Below are 26067 nucleotides of genomic sequence, written 5' to 3' on the forward strand. Positions count from 1 at the left end.
CTCCACATGACCACGTTTCTCTGAGGCCAGGCAGAAATGCCTCGGAGAAACGCAGCCTCATTTTCGCATTCGGGGCGTGTTTTCTTTCTCTCCTCTTCCCATTGGCTGGAAGGTAAAATTACAGCCAATGGGAAGAGGAGAGAAAGTAAATAAATAGAAGCTTGAAAAAACGCCCCCGAATCCGAAAAAGACGGGGCTTGAACCGAGTGACGCCCCTCTCCTCCAATGGCTGGCCTCCGTTTAGGAAGCCAGCCAATGGAGAAGAGGGGCGGGATCCAAGCCCCCTCCAAGAAACATTAAATCTTCGGAGCTCCGCCCACTGCTTACGCAGTGCGACGGTGTCCTCGACCTAAAAAGGCTTTTCTTGAGAGCAATCACAGCCATTTTTGGTTAGCTGAACCCAGCAAGCCATCATCACTATGATTGTGGCCAACCGAATGGTTCGTAATTTATCACCTACTTCAATAATGTTAACATGGTAGATCGAATTGTGACTGGCTATAATTCTATATTTTGTGAATCAACATATTAGTACATACGACGGTCCGCAAAATATCAATGCATTCGGTGGAAGTCGGTGCGCAAATTACAACCACTTTCATGGAATCCATTTAAGTACATTCCAAGTAAAAGAAATCACAAATTGCAAACAGTTATTAGTCGCAATTTACAATTTCCTATTGGTAATTCTTCATTTATGCAGAGAATGGAAATTGTCATTATTATATTGACACTGTAGAGAGTATGAGTCAGCTAGGCTATGTACAGAGAAAACAATATTCAAGGGGGGCAGATTTCAATATAAAGGGTTCTTGAATAAGCAAAATAGAAAATATTCCCTGTTGCCTATAATAAGAGGAGAAGAGTAGTTCCTTGGCCCCAAGGTGCAGGCCTAATGTGCAGCAAACAATGCAGTCAAAGAGGAGCAGATTCTCTGTGTCCAAATGTGAGAAAAGCAGTGTGTGATGCATCATGTTTGGCAACACCAACAACTAAACTATTGATGTACTATCTACCACCAAGTAAATGCTTTGGCATTTTACCCCCTAAACAAGCACAGATATTTGTGGCAACTTTGAATTTGAGGTGAGGGTGTTCCACTAATGGGCATGCGTTGCATGGTTGCACTCCAATATGAAGCAATTGAGATTACCTTTAGTAAGCAGGTTAGCCGATGCCCACCTGGAACTTCCAGAAAGGACACATCATATGACAACATGGGCACCCACACAGGGAACAACTGTGCATAAATACCTCTGCACATGCAGAGTATGGGATACAGAGAAAACCAATAGTATGGGTGCATTCCAACTCCATCCAGCATTAATGACTTTCAGGTTTCTTTTTTCTTGGCTTTGATTAATCTGCCTCTCTTTTTGGTCTTACATTGCTTTATGGGCTTTGTAGTTTGAAATTTTGCAATTAAAGTTGCCATAGGGCTCCTTGTCATCAGAGACACGATTTCCTGGGCTTTCTTGTAGCAAACGAATGGCTTTTTAGGAGGTGTAACATTGGGTCATTTTAAGGAACCCAATTGGACTAATACAACTTGTGAGGAATCTGGGGTCTGCGGTGGGTCAGGCAAAGGGGACTGGGCCCTGGATTCTTTTGCTGGTTGTGTCTCAGGGTCCCGGTACTGCGTACCCTAACTTACAAATAAGAATCTCCTTTTAGTACTTGGCTCTCAGAGTAGTAAGGCCGAGAAGAACAAAGTATACTCAGGACAGATGCTCTTGATTACAGACTCCACAAACTCAGCAATGAACAAGCAACATAATAAATCGCTGTCCTGTCACTGCTTTTTCTTACAGAAAGGAACAGTATTTTTTTAAACAAATTGAGATTTTCCTAGCCTCTGTGTCAGAAACACTAGATTTTATTAAAGACATGGAGGCAAGTATTATGCAGTCTATTCTTGCGGTTTATTTAATAGCAGCCAATCAAAAAACAACCACATTACCCAGAATATTTGAGTAAAAAAAAACAAAGATAACCTCATAATAGAAACACCAAAAGGATATCGAGTTAGCCTAATAATTATCCTGACTGAGTACAACAAGTCCGCTTTTCTTGAAGTGAGTTAGTGCACATGAGTTAAGGAGAGAAAGAATAACACTGAACTAAAAGAAACAGTACTAGTCACTAAATCCACCAAGCATAAGAACACCAATCTAGGAAAGGACTCATGTGAGGAGTTGAAAGATCCGTGAGGAACTGAACCCAAATCCGTTGTAGATGAGAGTCCAGATAAATCATGAGGAGGAGGAAGCACCAGTAGAGGTCGCTGAAACTGCAGAAAAAACAAAACAGGGTTCCCCAGTTGTGGGACAATACTTGCCTCCGTGTCTTTAATAAATCTAGCCTTGCAGACACCATGGCTAGCAAAATCCCAATTTTATTACAAGAGCGGAGGCTCATATTGTGCTTGTTCAAAGCATTGAAATAACAGAATCAGATACATGTGCAGTAGGTTTACAATAAAAAGTTTTGAACGTAATAACATTTGACCAATCTGCAGATTGGAGGATGTCAAGAAAACTTGCATCAACCCAAAAGGGAAGCAAGAGAGGCTAAAAAATTGACCACAAGAGTTACATCCGCTGAAAGAGGATCTGAATTTCTGTCCAAACACCAGCTATTCCACACCAACAAGGCTGATTTATAGAGTCTGGATGTGCCAGTGCCCAAGATTATTGGATAAGAAGGATAGCTTCTGGCAAAATTCCTGGAGTTCTCCAGGAAGACCCGAGATCCTCCAAGCGATGAGAAAGAGGGATCCCAGAAGGATAATGTTGTCTTGAAGGCCCTGGGGATTGAGAAAGAGATTGGGAAAATTAAGAAGTCAGACTGGGAAATCGGTTGAGAGTTCTAATAGAGTCGGAAACCAAGGTTGGGCCTTCCAAAAGGGAGTAATTAGGACCAGAGAAGAATGTTGTCTGCAAGCTTGAGCCAGAACTCATGCGATGAGAATGAAGGCAGGGTAGTCATAGAGGAGAGAAGGTGGCCAGCACTGAAGACAGTTGTCTGTTCAAAGAGCCTGGGGACCTGGTCTCCAACTGAAAAAGACAGGAAGTTGAGAGTTAAGTTGGGAAGCAAAAAGATATATTAACATGTGCTGAAGATTGAAGTAAGACAATTGAACACTGAAGGATGTAGTTGCCAATCACTTGAGTGATGCAGATGTCCAATCTGAACGACATTAAAAATACCTGGGAGATAGACAGCTCTGACTGATATTTGACGTTAAATACAATATCCCCAAAGGCATTTGGCGAGATCCGCCAAAATCTTGGACTTTGTTCTACTGTGTTGGTGTATGTTTCGGACCGCTGTCAGATTGTCCATGCGTAATAGAATTGCACATTTTGCCTTTTCTTTTGTAATGGAATAGATGGTTAAGGAGCCTGTAAGCATCACTTAACTGTTGATATGCAAGAATGACTCCAGAGAAGACTATGAGCCTAATAATCGAAAAGTGACTGCATCTTGGTGCTCAAACTGTCCGAATTGCATCGGATTCTAATACAAGATCTGGGGGTGGGGGCAGAGAAATTTGCTCTCCTGTTTGAAGCGTCTAAGTGCGTCAGCCACCAGAGGAGGTATTCTTTGTACTCTGGATCTAAAGAAATGGGGTCTGAATAGGCGAGACCCTAGCGAAGATGACGGATCTTTAATCTCTGAAGGGACCGATAGGGAAGAGGATTTGGAAATATTGTTTGAATTGAGGAAGCCAACAGGCCTACTAAACGGGCCAAGGATCTGTGAGAAAAATGGGAGAGGGAGGCACCATGCTGAATCTCTTTTTTGATAAGAGTCACCTTGTGGAGAGGTAATTGCAGAACAGAGTATCTATTAGAAAATCTAGAAATTTGAGTTGATGAGAAGGAATCAATTCTGACTTTGGATCATTGATAAGAGAGCCGAGTCAAAGAAGAATATCCTGACAAAACTGTAAGTGAGTTATCAAAATTTCCTTGTCTTGAGCCATGATCAAGAAGCCGTTGAGGTAGATAATGCGTCAGATCCCTTGCGCTCCAAGGAAGGCTACCACAGGTTTGAGGATCATGGTGGATCACCAATGCGTTGAAGAAAGACCGAGGCGAAGAACGGAGTTCCACCTTTGGAACTGAAGAAACTTCCTGTAAGAAGGATGAATTGGAACAAAATGGCATTCTGAAGATCCAGGCTGACCATCCAATTGTCCTGGAGAAAGATATCACTGAGATGGAGAATGGTCTCCATTTTGAAATGCTGATAGACAACAAAATTGCTGAAAACCTTGAAGTTTGAAACGAAGCAACATTTTTTGTTTTACTTTTTTACTAAAAAGATGGTGCTAAGAAATCCTGACTGATCAAGATCTGTTTGTTCTATGGCCGGCTTGGTTAAGAGAGAGGTGATCTTGTCCTGTATTTGCAGCGATTGCTGTTGGCAACAAAGAAGAGAAAGGGAAAGATGGGATTGGAGTGGCTGTTGATAGGGCTCTATAAGATAACCTTGCACTGAGTGAATTACCCAGGGATATGAAGTTGGGGATAACCAAGCGTTTGAACAAATCGCTAATCTGCCTCCTATGGGAGGAAGACCTGAATTTGAAGGTCTTACTTGAATATTGGGCTCCTTTATTCCTTTATCCCCTGGAACGGATGACTCTTGAGCGTCAGGGATAAAACTGGGGTATGTACCCAGTGTAGGCATCAACCTGGGACTGATGGTCGAAGGAGCCTCTGGAGAGGGATTGACCACTTGCGTTGTAACAGACAGCAAAGCGGCTCCTGCCTTTGCCGGCCCTGCCGAAAACCTGAGGAGAGAACATCTTTAATGAAAATTGGGCTTTGTCCATTGTGGCAAAAGTAGAAGCATATTTTCTAATTCTTTTATAAAGGAATCTCCAAATAGAAGGCCATTAGCCTGAGGACCTTCTTCTTTTTTGGACAGACTGCTAAGTTTGTTATCAATCTTTATAAAAAGGTTTTTCCTTCACTCTTGTGAAATATGGTATTTGGCGTTGCCGAGAATGCATATAGCTCTTTGAGCCCAGTTGGAAGAGGTTTCTGGATCCACCTGCATGCCCTCAATCTTAGCTTCTCCAGCTAAGTCCAAAATCCTGGTGAGAGGACCCACCAAATCCAAAACACAATCCTGACATTTGGACCAGGACCTGTCATCACCCTTCTTAGGGTCTTTGCCATATTTAGTGAAAAACATTAAGATATTAGGGTCAATAACAGGAGTGGAAGTGACATTATTGGGAAAGAAAGGGCGTGGGTATTCGGATTTTAATTTATTACGAGAGGACTTATCAAGAGCGTGTCAAAGTTAGAAGGAAACAATCAGCCACATGCCCTCTGGGAAACCACTCAGTAGAGTTGGGATGGTAAATTAGGGAGGGGTCAAACATGGATTCACCAAGATAATCAACCAAAACCTCAGACACTAGGTAAGCAAAACCACCTTCAGTAGGAGAAATTGTACGCCTTTTCTCTGGAGGCTCATAAGATGAAGGATCAGAAAATATATCTAAATTACATCATCGTAATCATTATCAGTGTCTTTCAGGTCGGTAACAATTAAGGAAGAGGAAGGGAGCCCCGAAAAAGAAACCTCTCGTTAGGAGGACCAGTAAGAAGAGAAATGCCTTTTTTAGCGACACGAGAGGTGGCTGCACATTTCTTACCTTTTTTTAAAGGTGTTCAGAGGAAGAAAGCATTTTGGACAGGGATGCTTCTAAGGACTTTGACACATCCAACATTGAAATTGCAACATCTTGTTGCAAAGAATCTTTGATAAAGGATTCTAAATGATCCTTAACCCCTCGCATGCGCTGCAAATTTTCGCGCTGTGCGGGCGTTTTTAACAGTAGGCGGGATTTGGACGCCCCCCGGCTGTCCTCCGCACACGCCCACCGTGATGCATGACAGCCGGGTCCGTCATGAGCATGCAAGGGGTAAAATTCCTGTGACTCTTCTTCCTCAGACATCATGAAAAATCGTAATGAAATGGCAACAGGAACGCAGGGAATGATTTAAAACAGGTAAGGAACCTGTAATACAGTGGAAAAAACAGCAACTAACTGGCTAATGTGAAGAAAATGGAAAGGGTGAGTGGTTCAGTCAAAGGGGCATGTGGAACGGAGTTGCTGAGTGAGGGCAGGAGGATGCCAAAGTGCTGAAGGAGGCAGGCGTGTCCAGAAGGAAAGAGCACTGCAAGACACGAGGAGCGTCATAGAGGAAGACAGGCGTCGCTACAAGGGCAGAACTCTGTAAGGGGCGAGGAGCGTTGAAAGCGGCTGACTCAGAGGAGCGCATAGCATGAAGGCCGTTAGACGCATTACAGCCACCAACGTTGTGCAAATGAAAGTGCGAGCGACCCAGAAAAATAAAGGAAAGTGAGAGAAGGGGCAGAATGTTCAACAGCAGACACACGTAGGGTGACCAACCGTCCGTAAATTTCACGGACAGTCCGTAATTTCGGCCGTCTGTCCGTTGTCCGTGAAGGATCTTTTAACGGACGCCATTTGTCCGTAATTGTAACCGGGCACCGGTCGCAGCTCCCTGAAGCCGGCGCAGCTTCCACCCACCTCCCTTCTTGACTCCGATGCTGAGGTCGGGTGTAACAGACTCCAAGGCAGCACAAAAGCTCGCATACCCAGCAGCATTGGAGAGGCACAGCAGGGTGGCAATCCTCACACCTCCAGCCCTTGATGAGCTGTTAAGAGGTGCTTGAAGGTAACTGAGAGGGGGGGCGGCAGCTTCAGGAGCAGCGGCATCTATTCAGATGCAAACATCCCTGAATGCGCCATGTCTCCGCAATTTAGAGGGGGCCTTACACATTCCATTTCTGCCCAGGCCCCAAGTAATAACGTGGCAAAGAAGATTTCTCTGAGGTGATAATATTAAGCCATACGCGTCATATTTCCACTAATCAGTGAGCGGTAAAATAAAGTAGTAGCGTGCAAATTGGTCCGATCACATCTCAGGCAATCCCTTTTTGCTGTAGTCGGACTGGGGAAGAGTCAGTCAATTGCCAACAGGGCTGGAGCAGAGGCAAGGGAGGGGGTGGCGGCTGAAATGGGGCGAGTGAGTCACCATAGAGAGCACTGCAAGGAGGAATAGAGCAGGTGACACCGTGACATTCCGCCTTTGGTCTAGCAGTATGTATAGATTCATTTTACAAACACTGTCCACAAAATAATTTGACATTGAGAAAAATGTGATAGTAAAACTGTTCTGCCTGGCCTGCCTTAATTTTCCAAAACCACAATTTAAGATTCCTTAAAGGGTTTAAGGCACCTGCTGCAGGCATCTCTCGGCATCAGGGAAGTCGCATGATATGCCAGTAATACAGCTTAGGTGGTTAATACAGCTCAGGTGGTTAATGCACTTGATGGAGAGGTCTGTATTCACTCTGATCATAGGTTTGAATTATAAAATAACTTAGAGGGTCAAAAGTACCTACTGCAGAAAGTTGCATGTAAGTTGCAGTAGGTCACTTATTTGAATTAACGGTAAGATTGCTCAGTGAGTTGTTGCATGTGTTCAGAGATGCATGTACAACCGGCAGATAACGCGTGACAAAAGTGTTAAAGTAGCTGCATGAGGTATTCACCCACTGCAAAACCTGTAAGGCAACTGAAACTTTTATTATTTTAAGGTTGGTTAAAGTAGTTATTTTTGACAAGTATCAATCCTTATTATAAAGTGCCAAAAACCAATTCAGTGTGCAGTGGTACAATGAATGACTCAGTGAGTTGAACACTTGCTGATTGAACCTTCCATACCTTATAGCTCACGAGTGCAAATCTGAGCCTTCAAACTTCCACACACTCAAGTTGACAATTGGCTGAGTTGCTATAGATGATGTTTTGAACACTCTATGTGTTCATGCCATATTTAGAGCGCCTAGAGCGTGGCCACATAGTCTTCCAAGCGCTGTCTTGTTTACAGTTGGAGATGCCAATCCTAGGGAAAAGGGGATCCCATGTCCCAGGCCTTTCCCTCCAGTGCCTGATCTTTCAACTGTTGCTCATTTAAAATTCCAGTCACAACCCGTGCTTTTAAAAAAGTTATTAAAGCAGTGGCGAAGCTATTACTAATTAAAGGGTCGAGTTTTTCTGGTGAGGAGGAAATTTAAAGAAAGGGCGCAAAACGAAGTGGCATGTCCAAGATCACACAGTTCTTGTCACCCGGGGAGGCGAAGGCTGAACGTTGGTTCCCTGGCTCTGTCGTCATCGTTTTAGACCATTGTGTATATCAGGTATGACGATGAAGCACTGAGATACAATGCTATTTGTTGTTATGTGGGATCTAAAAGATTAACACCAGCAATAATACCATTGACGTATTAAATTTACTACCCCGATTTTAGACTCCCTGGTGTAAATTGTATTTTAACTGTGACCAGGCGCGGTTCGTCCATTGGGGCGTGGGGGCGTAGCCCCCCCCTGCCCGACGCCGCCCGCAGCTCCCTCATGACAATCATGTCAATGAATCAACATGACGTCAGACCGCCGGGCGGACGTCATGTTGATTCATTGAGATCGTACAGGCGGCAACACAAGTACGCATGCGTGGGGACGGAGGGTGAGATTTTTACCCGTGCCCACGCATGCGCACTTGTGTTTTTGCGGCGATGCGCATGCGCATCAGAAGCCCTAATGGGCGTGCTGCGGGCGAGAGGGTACCTGTGCCCCTGGCGCCAGGATTGGCCAGGGGCGGTGTGAGCCTGTGACGTGTGGGGAGCAGAGCCCAGAGGTGGCACGGACCGGGACCGGCAGCAAGGTAAGAGTGTGTGTTTTTAGTGCATTACTCCAGTCGTCTCGTCTCTTCGTCTACCACGTCCCATATTTGTTACCCTCTCAGTTCAACACATCTCCCTTATTTCTTAGCTTTTTTCTCACTCGTCTTTATTATTCTGTTTTTAAAGCTCCGTGCCGCTCATCCCCTCTGCCACCTGTCTCCCCCCGCCCCGTTACTGCTCCACGCCGCTCTGAACCTGCTTGCTTACTCTCTCTCTGACTATGCCTCAGCTTCTTCCTGACACTCTTTCCGTCTCAATCTCTCTTTTTCTTTAAAATTTAAAAAATGTTAACAAACTGTAGAGGCGGAATAGCATGATATATGCATTTATTATTGCATGCATGTTGGTGTATGTTTGTATGTGAATTTGTATAGTACATACCTAGGGCTTACAGGATGGCAAATACATGGGCGGTAGAAGGTTTCCAGCATAAAAAGGTAGGGGTGATGTAATATGTAAACTGGCACATCCTTCAACATCGATCCTAAAGGCTTGTTAGAGTCCATAATTTATTTTTATATGGTCATAAAAATACATGAATGATGGATGGATGCAGGGTGGGTGCATTAATGATTGTTCGGTGGATGGGTGCATGGATGGATGCATGCATGATGGGTGGATGGATGCATGAATGATGGATGCAGGATGGATGGGTGGGTGGATGGGTGGATGCATGAATGAATGATGTATGGATGCAGGATGGGTGGATGGATGGGTGGATGCATGAATGATGTATGGATGGATGCATGGATGCATGCATGATGGGTGGATGCATGATGGATGGATGGGTGGATGGATGGATGCATGAATGATGTATGGATGGATGCATGGATGCATGCATGATGGGTGGATGCATGATGGATGGATGGGTGGATGGATGAATGGGTGGGTGCATGAATGAATGATGTATGGATGCAGGATGGGCGGGTGGATGGATGGGTGGATGCATGAATGATGTATGGATGGATGATGCATGCATGATGGGTGGATGCATGATGGATGGATGGGTGGATGCATGAATGAATGATGTATGGATGCAGGGTGGGTGGGTGATGGATGGGTGGATGCATGAATGATGTATGGATGGATGCAAGGTGGTTCGGGCTCACTCGCTGCGCTCGATCGCTGCGGTGCAATATGCAAATTAGTTTACGTCTCACCACTTTCAAATGTCACCAGCCGCCCCTGACTGTGACAATTGTTCTTGCTGTGTCCAGCTAGTGGGGTCTGTGAGAGCAGAGACAGACAGGAGTGATATGCAAGGGCACAAGAAGAGGAAAACAAACAGGAGTGATATGTAATGACACAGGGAGAGCAAAAACAAACAGTAGTGATATATAAGGGCACATGGAGAGGCAAAGGCACAGATGAGAGATATGTAAGGACACGGACAAAGGAAAGACACACAGGAGTGATATGTAAGGACACAGGGGGAGCAAAGATACAGATGAGTGATATGTAAGGGCACTGGGAGAGCAAAGACACAGAGGAGTGATATGTAAGGGCACAGGGAGAGCAAAGACACACATAAGCAGCTACCTATGTTATATGACATCTCTTTATTAATGTAATAACTGCACTTTCACGATTGCTTTATTAACCTTCCTGCTTTCTCAAATTTGCTTGTAAATGCACCATTTGTCCACTCTTTTTTCAAAAATTTCTCCCTCGAATCCTACGTAAGTTGTTCCGGCTTGCTCGCTACGCTCACTCGCTGCGGTGCATTAGGACAATATAGTTACGCCTCACCACTTTCAAATGTCACCAGCCGCCACTGGCCCCAAACATCCTAGAACTGGCCCTGATTACACCGAGGCAGCACGTGGTTCTCTTCACAGAGTATAATTACTGTCAGTAGATTGTAAGCAAACCTCAGTTCTTCAAACATGCAGTCTATAATGTAAGAAAATAAAGAAATGGCACAATCGCACCCACACTGATTAACAAAGTATGGAGGACAATCAGTTAAATCAGTTCTCTTGGAGTATCTCCTTTAAGTACTGTGTACATCAGTGGGAGGGGGGCAAAACTAACATTTTGGAAAGAGAGCCTGTCTTCTCGTTGTCTTGTCCAGGAGGGGGTGAGGAGCCCTACCCCACCCTGGAAGAGACCAAGATGATACTAGAATACTACATGCCCACCCCTGTGCCCACCCTGGTGGATCCTGTTCCCCCTCCTGTGATGGCTCCTGCCCCCCCCCCCACCCCCAGTGATGGCTCCTGTCCCCCCCCCCCGACCTGTGATGGCTCCTGTCCCCCCCTGTGTTGGATCCTGTCTCTGCCCTGGGTGGCTTCTGTCCCAGTCCCGGAATGGCTCATGCAGCGAGGGTGAAGTTCTTGATGGGCCTCTTCTCAAAAAGGCTCAGCTCAAAATTAATATGAAAAAGGTGGGCGAGTGAGCAAGTGAAGGGATGGCTGGTTGGCTGTTTGAATTAGTGAAAGGGTGAACGGATGAATGAAAGATTGAATACATGGATAATGAGAGGATGGATGATAGATGAGTGAGTGGAAGGATGGAAGAGAGAAAATGTAAATAGCTGGATGTATGGGTGGAAGGGTAGCTGGATGGGTAAAAGGGTGGATGGATGAGTGAAAGGATGTATGAGTGAAAAGGTGGATGATAAGTGAGTGAGTGGGTGGATGCATGAGTGAAATGATGGATGGATTGAAGAACTGATAAGTGTAAGGGTGAATGGATGGACAGATGAGCGAAAGGGTGGATGTAAGGATGGATGAGTGAGTGAGTGAAAAGGAAGGTAGATGGCCAAAAGGATGAATAGATGAGTGAAGGAGTGAAAGGATAAATGGATGAGAGAAAGGATGGATGAGTGATAGGGTCAATGAATGGATTCATGAGTAGATGGGTGGGTGGGTGGATGGATGGAAGGAAGGGTTGCTAAGTGAAAGGGTCGATGGAGAGAGAAAGGGAGGATGGATGACTGAAAGTGTGGAAGGATGAGTGACTGAGTGGATGGATACTAAGTGAAAGGATGGCTGGATGGGTGAAAGGGTAAATGGCTGGATGGATGAGTGAATGAATGGATGGATGGGTAGAAGAGTGGATGGATGAGTGTACCAATGGATAGGGTTAAAGGGTGGATGGATGGATAATGGATGGATGAGTGAAAGGATGAATGAAGGGATGGATGAGTGAAATGATAGATGCAAGGATACATGATGGATAGGTTTGCAAATGGTTGAATATGATTGGATATGGCTGGGCTTGCTTATATACTATTGCGCGACCTCTGATGTGTCTGTAAAACTTATCCAATTGTCCTGAAGTTTTGTCCTGAATTTGGAACTCCTGTCCTGAATTTGTGTCCTGAATTTTGACCCTTTGTCCTGAATTTTTACACTCACCGTCCTGAATTTGCACCAATGCCAGTTGGTCACCCTAGACACACGGTAAAAGCGCAAGACAGAGGATTTGCTGTTTTTAGTCAGGATAATTATTAGGCTAACTCGATGTACTATTGGTGTTTCTATTGTGAGTCATATTTGTAGTTTTTTACTCAAATGTTCTGGGTAATGTAGTTGCTTTTTGAGTGGCTGCTATTAAATGAACAGCAAGAAAAGACTGCTTAATATGAGTCGGTCTTGTAATAAAATTAATCATATGTTCGCAATTGGAATTACTATGGAAGAATTTTTTGACTCCTTGGCTACAATCAAAATTCTGCTGTTTCTTCGATTAATTTAAGGCTGCATCAACATCGTATTATGTTCATGCTATATTACACCCCGCAGATAATTTCAAAATGGGCAGCTTCCCAGGGTTCTTCAAAGTCATATTGCCCTAAGTGCAACCTGTATGCTGCTGATCTTAGACATATGTTTGTTGTGTGTCCCCGCCTAACTACATTCTGGGGTGAGGTTGCTTCGGTGCTGAGCAGGTTATCAGGTACAGTGATTCATTTAATGGAGAAAGAAATAGTTTTGGGCGAGGGTCGTCGAGTCAGGTTGTTTATCTAAATCTCTAGCTTCAACTATTATTATTTATGCGCGGCTCTGCATTGCCAGGGCCTGGATTGAGGTAGCTAGTCCCAAGATTACTGACTTTTGGTTGCTACTTAGGGAGTTTTTTAAATGGAACTGGCATTAGCGAAAGCTCAGGGTCTACGGTCAAGTGTGAAATTTGGGAAGGTATGGTCAAGTCTGCAATGGGATTAATTGCTGCTGTTCACTCAAAGTCTCTAGTAATATTTTGGTTGTCCTACTATATTTTGTTTTACCTACCTTTTTTGGTTTTTTTTTATATCCATTTCACCTGGCCTGGACTAAGATTATTATTTATTTGACTGCCTTATTTGACTCGTGTCGATGTTCTAATGCTCGATAATCTGGGTCGTTTTTGTTGTTCCTATCGTTTTCTGTGCTATATATGCTCTGTTGTTTTTACTATACTTGTGACTTAAAAATAAAAAAAATGTAAATAAAAAATAAAATTCGCAATTACATACAGAGTTGCAGTTGAAAATTCTTCTGTGCCTCCCTCGTAATTGCATCATAACCAACAGTGGGTGCACACTACGGAAAGGTGCCATAGATTGTGTAATCCCCTAAAAAGTATTATGTACTCCCTATGCTGGGGCCACTGCTAATGGCCTGCACATCTTGAACCATAAAAATGCAATACATCCTATGAGCCTAGCACAACGTAGGGTGGTGCATTTATCACACATTAGGCATATTGGCTTTGTCAGGGTGTCAATACATTAGTTAAAGGCAGAATTATAACTTAAAACACAATATGTGCAAGGATTCACTGTTCATTATGGTGTTAGAAATCTTCATATTTAGCTATCACCTAATTACATGCAATTGTGCCAAATTATACGCAATTACCCTTGAAATGCAAACACGTCATTCTGTACTATGTTTTTGCATACAACGAGGATCCATTTCAAGCTTAAAAATAATGCGAGAAAAAAGCACTGCAAACAACAGTCGCTCGCGTTCTATTGCTCCTGTGCATTTGCAGTAAATCTCTACAGCGGATGCCACATAATTTGCTGAGGTGGCACATTGGTGTGAGTTTGTGAATTCCACATAACAAGTGTAACATGAAATTCCTGCAATTATTCAAATGCCGCCATTCTGATTGAAATTTTGGCCAGGTCAACTGTGAATACTGTTACCGACTTTACAAATGTCAGTGTTATATACTGTGCAGTGTTTTAGCTTTCTTCTAACTTTATGTTTGTTGTAAAGTAACCACAGGATCAGGAAACAAAGGTCCATGCAGCCCAGAGCTGTAAAAGTAAAAGTCCTAGCTCCAGAAGTGATTTAGAAATTTATAAAGCGCCCCAGAGTCATAAATTACCTTGCATGGGATACAATAGATGACACTCTAAATAACAAGCAAACTCTATTGGGGATGGAGCTGGGGGTGGGGGGGCATTGGAGGGCCTACCACTCCTAAGTGGACTACAGCACATATAAAATTGTGCCACAGTTTGGCTTGTTTACCTTCTGGTGTCATGCTTCGTCCACCTGGAGTAACCTCTTCATGTATGCATTTTTGTTGTATACAGGTGCTGATTTCAAGTGCTGTTGTTCCAAGCACCTGATTTTAACGGCTCTCCCTCCATAGAATTAGAGGTCCTTTTAGATCCTCACAGCCTGTTGACAAAGACACCTTGACAGCACCCATGATCTGTTCATCTCTCCAAGTACCTGCTACTTCCCGCTGACATAGAGTCTTGCTCAGTACTGTCCAATGGCCCTTGTTAGAACTGGGGGTCTCTAGTTGGCAGAGGTAGGTACCACTGTCCAAATAGGGACCCTTGCATCTAGTCAGGGTAAAGAGGAAACCCTCTGAAGTAACCCCTGCTCACCCTCTAGGTAGCTTGGCACAAGCAGTCTAGGCTAACCAGAGGCAATGTGTAAAGTATTTGTACCAACACTCACAGTAACACAGTGAAAACACCACAAACTGACTCCACAACAGTTTAGAAAAATAAAGGTATTTTTAATCTAAACTACACAAGACCAAAACGACAAAAATCCAACATACACAGTTCAAGAATATGGTTTCAAAAGAGTTCTTAAGGTTTGCGATAGAATTCTCTACGTTGCGATAGAATTCTCTACAGATGCGTGAAAAGTTCACAGTTGCGTCACGTTTACTCACAGTACCTTTTAGTTGCAACAAAGTTCCAAAAGCAGAAGCTGGTGCGGTGGAAAACAAGCGATGCGTTGCTCCTGAGACCCTGGGGAGGCGTTTGCGACAGCCCCGCTGCAGCAGCGGGCGTGTTGCGACGAATCCGGTCTGTATGGGGAGGAAGGCCACTTGTATGGATTCCGGTGCGTAGGTTCCGTGGGAAGTTTGTTCTAGCAAAGGCACGATGCGACGATCTCGTAGGGGCTGCGACGATCTCCGGGGTGACGATGCGCGGTCCAGCAGTGATCCTCTCTCTCGCAGCTTCTCGATGCGATGGCTCTGCGATGATGCTCGCAGCGACGTGATGCGGTCCGCAAGCAAGCGGTGCGGCGATCTCACCCAGCGACGACAGGCTCTGCGACGACACTCGCAGCGATGTTCGATTTTCCCGCACCGGTCTGGTGCGTCCCGCAAACGAAGGATGCGACGGCGCTGCGATGATCTCGACCTTCATAGCGGCGGGAAACTTCTCGCACTGTCGGGGATGCGCTCCGCAAGCGAGCGATGCGACACTTTTCAATTGCAAAAGTCTCTCAAGCTTAGTTTCAAGCTTCCCAGCACAGGTACAACTTCCAGAGGCCCCACAACTGGATCAAGCACTCTAGGAAGGACAGAACTCTCTCAGCAGAGTTCAGGGAAGCTGGGGGTGAAGTCCTTTTGTTCCTGGGACTTCAGAACAAGGGAGCCAGCTCTTCTCAGGCCCTTGGAGATTCCTTCAAGACAGGGGACCCAGCACCACAGCAAACTCCTTCCCCTCTCCTTGGCAGCAAAGCAACAGCAGGTCAGCCCAGCAGTGCAACAGCAGGACAGTCTTCCTTCTTCAGTTTCAGCTTTCTCCTTGGCAGAGGTTCCTTCTTGGTTCCAGGATGATCTAATTTTCTGTTGTCAGGGGTCCTGTACGTATACCCCTAAAGTCTTTGTTCTCTCTGTGCATGTGGGCCCTGAGCCCGGTCTGAACCAGTTCTGGGTGTTTCCTGAGTACCTTGTTTTGCTGGCTTCTTCTTTCCTTTCAAAGTGAGGGGCAGGGTTGTCAGCCGCCCAGCAGGAGGTGGAGCCAGCATTGTGGAAGGCAGGCACAGCCCTATTCAGGCCCAGGTGCTAACTCCTCCCACCACTCCAGTTGCAAATGCAGTCATTCAGCCTAGGGCTGACTCAGCCAGCCTCCTGGGGAATCCCCAACCCCTGTCACTCTCAAACCAGACAGTCAATACACAAGCAGACCAAGGCACACAGAAGGGTAAGACAAGAGAACAGCAACTTTCTAAAAGTGCTGTTCTCAAACACAGGATTTAAAAACAACCTTTCCTAAAAGATGTGTTATTAAATTCTGAGTTCAGGGATACTAGATACTTATGTCCTATCTTGTTCCTATGGGAAGAAATGCTGTTAACCACTGTGGCCAGCATCCCCCATGTTAATCTATGGAGCAAGGTAGCCTTACAATAGTGAAAACTAGTACATGCTCTACCTTTTACATACACTGCACCCTGCCCCCGGGGGTACCTTGGGCCTTCCATAGGGGTGACTGAGGTGCACAAAAAGGGAAGGGTTAGGCCTGGTCAGTGGGGACACTGACCAGGAGGACATGGCAGTTTCTAAACTGCACACAGGCACCGCAGTGGCAGGCCTGAGACACCATTTTAGGGCTACTCATGAGGGTGGCACAATCAGTGCTGCAGGCCATCTAGTAGCATCTGTCATCACCGGCCCTGGCACACCCAGTGCAGTTTACTAGGGACTTCATGGCGATACAAATATGCCAAACATGTATATCCAATCAGAATAACAATTTACTTAGGGAGCACTTACACTCTGGCACTGATCAGCAGTGGCAGAGTGTCCAAAGCATCTAAACCAGGAAAAACGAAATCCAGCACAGCATCAAAAATACAGGAGGTAGAGGCAAAAAGAAAGGGGAAAACCACGCCAAAGATGCCAGGTCTAACACGTGTCCCCTCCAGCTGAAAGTGGGGCGAACTACCCACCCGCTTGGGAGTTCTCTTCACTAAGGCGGAAAAACCTGGACAGACCATCATCATTGGCGTGTTCTGTGCCAGGGCGGTGTTCCACCGTGAAGTCCATTCCCTGTAGGGAGATGGACCACCTCAACAGTTTTGGGTTCTCACCCCTCATTTGCATTAACTATCTGAGGGGCCTGTGGTCGATCTGAACACGGAAGTGAGTCCCAAACAGGTAGGGTCTCAACTTTTTCAGAGCCCTGAAGTGTCTGTCTGTACTATGAACTCACTAGAAAAGTCAGTTGCCTTGAGCACCGGTACTGTGCACATAGCAGTTTTCAGGGTTTCAAAAGAAGTCTGGCAGGCTTCAGTCCAGTCCACTCTTTTGGGCAATTTCTTGGAAGTGAGTTCTGTCAAGGGGGCGACGATGGTGCCATATCCCTTGACAAACCGTCTGTAATACCCGGTGAGTCCTAAGAAGGCTCTCACCTCTGTCTGGGTCTTGGGGGGGTCCCAAGCCAGAATGGTATCAATCTTTTCCTGTAGGGGCCCCACCTGGCCGCTCCCCACCTGGTGTCCCAAATACACCACAGATCCCTGCCCTATCTGGCACTTGCTGGCCTTGATAGTGAGGCCTGCCCTTTGCAGAGCCTTCAACACTTCACAGAGGTGTTGCAAGTGTTCCTCCCACGTGGAGCTGAACACAGCAATGTCATCCAGGTATGCGGCGCTGAATTCCTCCAGCCCGGACAGTACCTGGTTAACCAGTCTCTGGAACGTGGCAGGGGCATTCCTCAACCCAAAGGGCATGACTCGAAACTGGAAGTGCCCCTCTGGCGTTGAAAATGCTGACCTCTCTTTGGCCCCATCAGTTAAGGCAATCTGCCAGTACCCAGAAGTCAAATCAAATGTACTGAGGTACTGGGCAGCTTCCAACCGATCCACAAGCTCATCAGCTCTGGGGATGGGGTGTGCGTCAATCTTCGTGACCGCATTGAGCCCACGGTAGTCCACGCAAAACCTGAGTTCTGGGGGGCCACCGGGCGTAGCAGCTTTCTTGGGCACCAAGACCACTGGGCTAGCCCAGGGGCTGCTGGAGGGCTCATTCACCCCTAGCGACAACATCTTGGAAACCTCTTCCTTGATGCTGGCCCTGACCTTGTCAGCTATCCTGTAAAATTTATTTATGTTTCACAGGCAGACTGTCTCCAGTGTCCACATCATGGACGCACCAGTTGGTGACACCTGGGGTCAGGGAGAACAGGGAGGAGAACTGACCCAACACTTGGCGACAGTCCCTCTGCTGCTCTGGGGTCAGGGTGGGCGAGAGGACCACACCATCCACTGACCCATCTTGCTCCTTAACTGCCAGGAGGTCAGGGAGAGGATCACTATCCTCTTCCATTCCTGCATCTGTAGCCATGAGCATAGTCACTTCAGACCTCTCAAAGTGTGGTTTGAGGCGGTTCACATGCAAGACTCTCAGGGGCTGCCTGGGAGTCCTCAGGTTAACCAGGTAGGTTACCTCACTCTTCCTTTCCACCACCTCATATGGCCCAGTCCACTTGTCTTGGAGCGGGCAAGGCTCCACTGGCGCCACCACCCACACTTTCTGCCCAGGTTGAAATTCGACCAGAGTGGTATTCTGGTCGTACCATCTTTTAATTTCTTCCTGGCTTGCTTCCAGGTTCGCCTGAGCGAGCTTCCTGAAGCGTTGTGTCTGGTTGCGGATGGCCAGCACATAGCTGAACACATCCTGGGGGGTTTTCCCACGGGACGTTTCCCAACCCTCCTTCACCAGTGAGAGAGGTCCTCTAACAGGGTGGCCATACAGGAGTTCAAAGGGACTGAACCCTAAGGACTTCTGAGGCACCTCCCTGTAGGCAAATAACAGGCATGGTAACAAGACGTCCCACTTCCATCTCATGGGCTCCGCTAGGCCCATAATCATACCTTTTAGGGTCCGGTTGAACCTTTCAACCAACCCATTTCCTTGAGGGTGGTAAGGAGTGGTGAACTTATAAGTTACCCCACACTCCTCCCACAGAGACTTCATGTACTTAGAGATGAAGTTGGTACCCTGGTCGGAGACCACCTCTCTGGGGAACCCCACACGGGAAAAGATCCCCATCAATGCACGGCCCACCACGGGTACTGTGATTGTCCTGAAAGGGACTGCTTCCGGGTACCGGGTGGCATGGTCCACCAAGACCAGGATGAACCTGTTGCCTAAGGCTGTCTTGGGGTCCAGGGGCCCTACTATGTCTATGCCCACCCACTCGAAAGGGGTGCTCACTACTGGGAAGGGTTGAAGGGGTGCCTTCAACTTCATTCCAGTCTTGCCACTGGCTTGACAGGTTTGGCAAGATCTGCAAAAGGAACCAACGTGCTTTCTCATCTGGGGCCAGTGGAAGTGGGTGACAAGCCGGTTCACGGTCTTGTCCTGCCCCAGATGTCCTGCAAGAGGCATGTCATGAGCCAGACCCATTAGAAAGCTCCTGAAGCGCTCGGGTACCACCAGCACACGGGCTGCACCGGGCTCAGCAAACTTAGGATCGCTATATAGTAGGTCATCTTCCCAGTTGATAAAGTGATCTCTGGCTGCTCCACCTGCTGCCTGATCTTCAGCCTGTTGCCGCAGACCATCGAGGGAAGGGCATTCCTTCTGCGCCTGGCAGAACTCCTCCCTGGAGGGACCACCTTCTTGCTGCCAATGGGTCAGCTCAGGTAGGTCTCCCAGTTCGGCCACCTGTTCCCCTGTAGGTTCCATGGCATCCCCCTCAGATTCTGCTCCTTCCTGGACCGTGGGAACTGCTGGAGCGGGTTTCCCGTGCCCCTTGCCTCTTCCTCTCCTGGCAGGTCTCTGGGCCACTGTTTCAGGCTCCAGTTCTGCTGAATCACCCCTACTGGCTGCCATAGCACGCGTGGTCACACAGATCCACACAGGCAAACCCAACATCTCCAAATGAGTACTGTGTTCTACATCCTTCCATGGAGAACTCTCCAGGTCGTTACCTAACAGACAGTCTACAGGCAAGGCATCACTGACAACTACTTCCAAAAGACCAGAGACTCCCCCCCCATTCAAAGGGAACACGCGCCAGCTTGCAGAGGCGCACTGAGCTGTCAGCTGCCACTACAGGGTGGAGTACCTCAGGGATGATTTGCTCTTCAGACACCCACTGACACCTCACGGATGTCACGCTGGCTCCTGTGTCTCTCAGAGCCTCAACCTCCTTCCATTGATGGTCACCTTCTGCCCATATTTCTTAGTGTTAGAGGGCAGTAAGGTTTCTTGGACCATCTCTTGGTCTCCTAGAGAGACAAGGGTCATAACTGCTAGCTCCCCTCAGTCACTAGAAACCAAATCCCCACCCAAAGCTACAATAGCTAACGCTGGGGCGAGAGCACCAGTGGGTGCTAGCTTCTTCTTGGGACATTTTGGAGCAATGTGGCCCACCTCATTGCACTGATAGCAGGTAGGAGGACCTTGGTTATCTCTTCTGTCTCTATTGTCTCGCCTGCCCTTAGAGGGCCATGGCTGTCTAGGTTTGGGGGGTTGGGATTCCTTTCCCTGGGAACTATTTTGGGGCCCTTGTGAGAACTCCTTTTGGTTACCCTTGTCCCCCCCCACTCTTCTGCTGGGGACCCTGCCCACCTTTGGCTGTGGTACCCACAATTCCTCTGTGGACCCTGGTACTGGTCCAGCAGCTCGCCTCCTTAGCAAGCTCAATGGGGTCTGTCAGCTTGCTGTCTAAAAGATGCTGGCGCAGCTCTGGAACACAAAGACTACTCAAGTGCTCCCAACTGATTAAATGCAACAACCCCTTAAAATCAGTTACTTTACTGCCCTTCATCCAACCTTCCAGTGCACGTGAGTACTGATTCACACATTCCATCCAAGTCTCAGACTCTCTCTTGGAGTTTCTAAACTGCAGTCTTTACTGCTCTGGAGTAAGGCCATACCTGAGACATAAGGCCTCCTTCATATTGGGGTAGGTCATGGCACCTGCCATCTCTAAGGGCTCTAGAGCACTCCTCCCAGAAGCCTCAAAATGTTTCCACAGGCCCGCCCCCCAATGCTGATCAGGCACACCATTCATCTTCAATGCCATTTCATACGAAGTGAACCAGGCATAAATATCCTCACTCCTATGGTAATTCTGTACCAGGTCTTTGGGAATATATACTTTACCCCCATGCACTGGCTGTGCGCTGCCACCATTTGAACTGGCATCCACCTCCTTGGCTTTAAGATCCAGTTCTCTCATGCTCAACTCATGAGCCAGAAGCAATTGCTTCTTTTCTAGGGCATGGGCATTTTTACTCTCCTCCGCTGCCCTTTCTCTCTCAGCTCTTTGGTTTTCTTTCTCCATTTCCAATTGCTTCATTTTCATTTTCAAGACCTCCAAGTCATATTCTCTCACTCTCTGATTCTCTTGTAACTCTTCTGGGGTGAGGCCCCTGCTGGAATGGTTGCTGCCAGCTCCTGCACCTACTCTGCCCACTGGCAGATCTGCGCCTTGAAAGGCATTCTCTCCATTCACATCATCATTTCCCTCTTGTGCCTCCCAATGGGCCTTCAAGATTCTCTGCAGCTCCTCCTTTCTGTAGGCGCTCTTTATGGGGCACTCAAACTCAAGGCAGAATTTCCTAAGGTGCTCAACTTTGTATGAATACAAATCTCCAATGACAAATTCCAATTCTCCTTCTGCCCCCTCACTGAGTGCCTTTCCTTTCGCAGACAGGATGCTTTGAAGAGTTACTCAAAAATAGAATCAAAAAATCAAAAACCAGTAGTATGTGGTGGCGTAGTGGTCTGCACTCACTAGTGATGTGCACCAATTACTGTGGGTCTAGTACATATACAAGTTCAATCCGCACCGCTGACCAACAATGTTAGAACTGGGGGTCTCTAGTTGGCAGAGGTAGGTACCACTGTCCAAATAGGGACCCTTGCTTCTAGTCAGGGTAAGGAGGAAACCCTCTGAAGTAACCCCTGCTCACCCTCTAGGTAGCTTGGCACGAGCAGTCTAGGCTAACCAGAGGCAATGTGTAAAGTATTTGTACCAACACTCACAGTAACACAGTGAAAACACCACAAACTGACTCCACAACAGTTTAGAAAAATAAAGGTATTTTTAATCTAAACTACACAAGACCAAAACGACAAAAATCCAACATACAAAGTTTAAGAATATGGTTTCAAAAGAGTTCTTAAGGTTTGCGATAGAATTCTCTAGGTTGAGATAGAATACTCTACAGATGCGTGAAAAGTTCACAGTTGCGTCACGTTTACTCACAGTACCTTTTAGTTGCAACAAAGTTCCAAAAGCAGAAGCTGGTGCGGTGGAAAACAAGCGATGCGTTGCTCCTGAGACCCTGGGGAGGCGTTTGCGACAGCCCCGCTGCAGCAGGGGGCGTGTTGCGACGAATACGGTCTGTATGGGGAGGAAGGCCACTTGTATCGATTCCGGTGCGTAGGTTCCGTAGGAAGTTTGTTCTCGCAAAGGCACGATGCGACGATCTCGTGGGGGCTGCGACGATCTCCGGGGCGACGATGCGCGGTCCAGCGGTGATCCTCTCTCTCGCAGCTCCTCGATGCGATGGCTCTGCAACGATGCTCGCAGCGAAGTGATGCGGTCCGCAAGCAAGCGGTGCGGCGATCTCACCCAGCGACGACAGGCTCTGCGACGACACTCGCAGCGATGTTCGACTTTCCTGCACCGATCTGGTGCGTCCCGCAAATGAAGGATGCGACGGCTCTGGCAGCGGCGTCAGGCGCTGCAACGATCTCGACCTTCGTAGCGGCGGGAAACTTCTCGCACTGTCGGGGATGCGCTCCGCAAGCGAGCGATGTGACACTTTTCAATTGCAAAAGTCTCTCAAGCTTAGTTTCAAGCTTCCCAGCACAGGTACAACTTCCAGAGGCCCCATAACTGGATCAAGCACTCTAGGAAGGACAGAACTCTCTCAGAAGAGTTCAGGGAAGCTGGGGGTGAAGTCCTTTTGTTCCTGGGACTTCAGAACAGTGAGCCTGCTCTTCTCAGGCCCTTGGAGATTCCTTCAAGACAGGGGACCCAGCACCACAGCAAAGTCCTTCCCCTCTCCTTGGCAGCAAAGCAACAGCAGGTCAGTCCAGCAGAGCAACAGCAGGACAGTCTTCCTTCTTCAGTTTCAGCTTTCTCCTTGGCAGAGGTTCCTTCTTGGTTCCAGGATGATCTAACTTTCTGTTGTCAGGGGTCCTGTACTTATACCCCTAAAGTCTCTGTGCATGTGGGACCTAAGCCCGGTCTGAACCAGTTCTGGGTGTTTCCTGAGTACTTTGTTTTGCTGGCTTCTTCTTTCCTTTCAGAGTGAGGGGTAGGGTCGTCAGCCGCCCAGCAGGAGGTGGAGCCAGCATTGTGGAAGGCAGGCACAGCCCTATTCAGGCCCAGGTGCTAACTCCTCCCACCACTCCAGTTGCAAATGCAGTCATTCAGCCTAGGGCTGACTCAGCCTGCCGCCTGGGGAATCCCCAGCCCCTGTCACTCTCAAACCAGACAGTCAATACACAAGCAGACCAAGGCACACAGAAGGGTAAGACAAGAGAACAGCAACTTTCTAAAAGTGCTGTTCTCAAACACAGGATTTGAAAACAACCTTTCCTAAAAGATGTGTTATTAAATTCTAAGTTCAGGGATACTAGATACTTATGTCCTATCTTGTTCCTATGGGAAGAAATGCTGTTAACCACTGTAGCCAGCATCCCCCATGTTAATCTATGGAGCAAGATAGCCTTACAATAGTGAAAACGAAAATGGCTGCCATTCACTATCAGAGCATGTTACCTGCACTAGTACGTGCTCTACCTTTTACATACACTGCACCCTGCCCAGGGGGGTATCTTGGGCCTTCCATAGGGGTGACTGATGTGCACAAAAAGGGATGGGTTAGGCCTGGTCAGTGGGGACACTGACCAGGAGGACATGGCAGTTTCTAAACTGCACACAAGCACCGCAGTGGCAGGACTGAGACACCATTTTAGGGCTACTCATGTGGGTTGCACAATCAGTGCTGCAGGCCCACTAGTAGCATCTCTCTACGCCGGAACCACAGCCAAGCTACAGAAAAGACTCCAACGCATCCAGAATGCCTCCGCCCGACTCATTCTGGATATCCCCCGTCGCAGCCACATCTCCGGCCACCTGAGGGACCTACACTGGCTCCCCGTCGACAAGAGGATCACATTCAGGCTCCTCACCCACGCACACAAGTCCCTCCACGACCTGGGCCCCAAGTACCTCAACGACCGCTTGACGTTCTACACGCCCACCCGCCAGCTACGGTCTACCAGCCTCGCCCTCGCCACCGTACCACGCATCCGAAGAGCCACCGCCGGAGGCAGATCCTTCTCCTACCTGGCGGCCAAGACATGGAACTCCCTCCCCATCCACCTTCGGCTGACCCAGGACCACCTCGCCTTCAGGAGACAACTCAAGACCTGGCTGTTCGAGCAGTAGCGGACCCTTTCCCCCAAGCGCCTTGAGACCCTTCCGGGTGAGTAGCGCGCTATACAAATGTTATGATTGATTGATTGATTGATTGATTGATCTGTCATCACCAGCCCTGGCACACCCAGTGCAGTTTACTAGGGACTTCATGGCGATACAAATATGCCAAACATGTATATCCAATCAGAATAACAATTTACATAGGGAGCACTTACACTCTGGCACTGATCAGCAGTGGCAGAGTGTCCAAAGCATCTAAACCAGCAAAAACAAAATCCAGCACAGCATCAAAAATACAGGAGGTAGAGGCAAAAAGAAAGGGGAAAACCACGCCAAAGATGCCAGGTCTAACAGCCCTCAAGGCAGGCTATCCTCCCTGCCTGCACATTCCAGGCCCAACAGCCCCCTGGCCACTTACAGAGTCGCTGCGTGTCCAGCAGGAGTCAGTGGGCCCGCTGTAGGGGTTACCATCCCATAGGACCAGTCCACAGAAGTTGCAGAGGAACCATCTTCTCCAAGGTCCCCAACAAGTACTCCCTCTACTGTTCACCAGAGGGAGTGCAGAGGCCAGTGCTACATGCCCTGGAGACACATGTCCCCGTCTCAATCTAAGCCCAGAACAGATAATATGGGCTCATTCTAACAAACAAATATTAATTGATTTCATGTTTGCTTTTTTGGGTGTTATAGCTCTTTTTCTCTTCTAGTTCTACATTTTTCAGTTAAGATACGCAATCACAATTGCATCAGCTCCTTTGCTTGATAGCCAATAGTCTCAGGTCCCACTGTATTGGGATAATTGTGGTTATTCTTGTGGTAACACATTTCCTCATTTATTCTATTAATGTATTTATTTATTGTCGTAATTATTGATATGGTAATGTGGCATCCATTTTATTCTATTGAGAGCTCTCCAGAAGGGAGTAGCAGTGCCAGTTTAAAACAAGTTATATTTTGACAGCATAATGCCTCACTATATATTCAAAACATTCTTTTCTGTGAGTGAACTTATCTCCTGGTGCCTTTAAAGCCAACATTTGAAGGTCAGAACATATAGTGTGTGTGTCCTTCAACAAACCAGCATTAATGGGTTCCAGGTGTGTTTCTTACCTTTAATTGTCATTCCTTCCTTGCTGGTCTCAAAGAACATTATGGACCTTGCAGTTATGTTTTATAGCTCATCTGATACACCACAATTGCATCAAGACTCTGTCTTGATAGCCTTGTGACAAGCTGTTTTTTCTATCCACCACTTCCTTCTCCACACATTCCTGTCTGCTCACCTTGGTGCCACATGAGCCTGGGATGTCGATCTGGTCCCCCATCCCAGAATCAAGATGAAAAGTTGGACACACCTTAACTAGGTTGGAGGTAGTAACAGACTTGTGTGGTAACAGAACTGTGCCACGGAGTAGGTGCCAGGAGTAGGACACTCAGTGTGTTGAAAGCCATCCAAAGAGCTTTTTAAGTCCATCCTGAAAGGAGAGGACCTGACAAGAAATAGATGTTCCAGGAGTTGAGTAGCAATGCAGAGATGCCTTCCCACATATCTTACTCGGGCAACATAGACTGCAAGGGATTAATTAGGAAGTGGTCCAAAAGTGCAGATACTATCTAACATCAGATACGTGTCTGGCGACATCTACTGGGAA

The 26067-nt window shown here is 47.2% G+C and overlaps 1 protein-coding gene and 1 pseudogene across 1 annotated transcript in view; one reads left to right on the forward strand and one right to left on the reverse strand.

The window, feature by feature from the left end:
* Positions 1–26067, forward strand: part of LOC144762793 (CD109 antigen-like) — a 1211849-nt gene that overhangs the window by 40616 nt on the left and 1145166 nt on the right. The gene's annotated exons all lie outside the window — the stretch shown is intronic.
* Positions 2914–25740, reverse strand: LOC144761299 (uncharacterized; annotated as a pseudogene).

The sequence above is a fragment of the Lissotriton helveticus genome, chromosome 6, assembly GCF_964261635.1.
Source record: "Lissotriton helveticus chromosome 6, aLisHel1.1, whole genome shotgun sequence".
Lineage (NCBI taxonomy): Eukaryota > Metazoa > Chordata > Amphibia > Caudata > Salamandridae > Lissotriton > Lissotriton helveticus.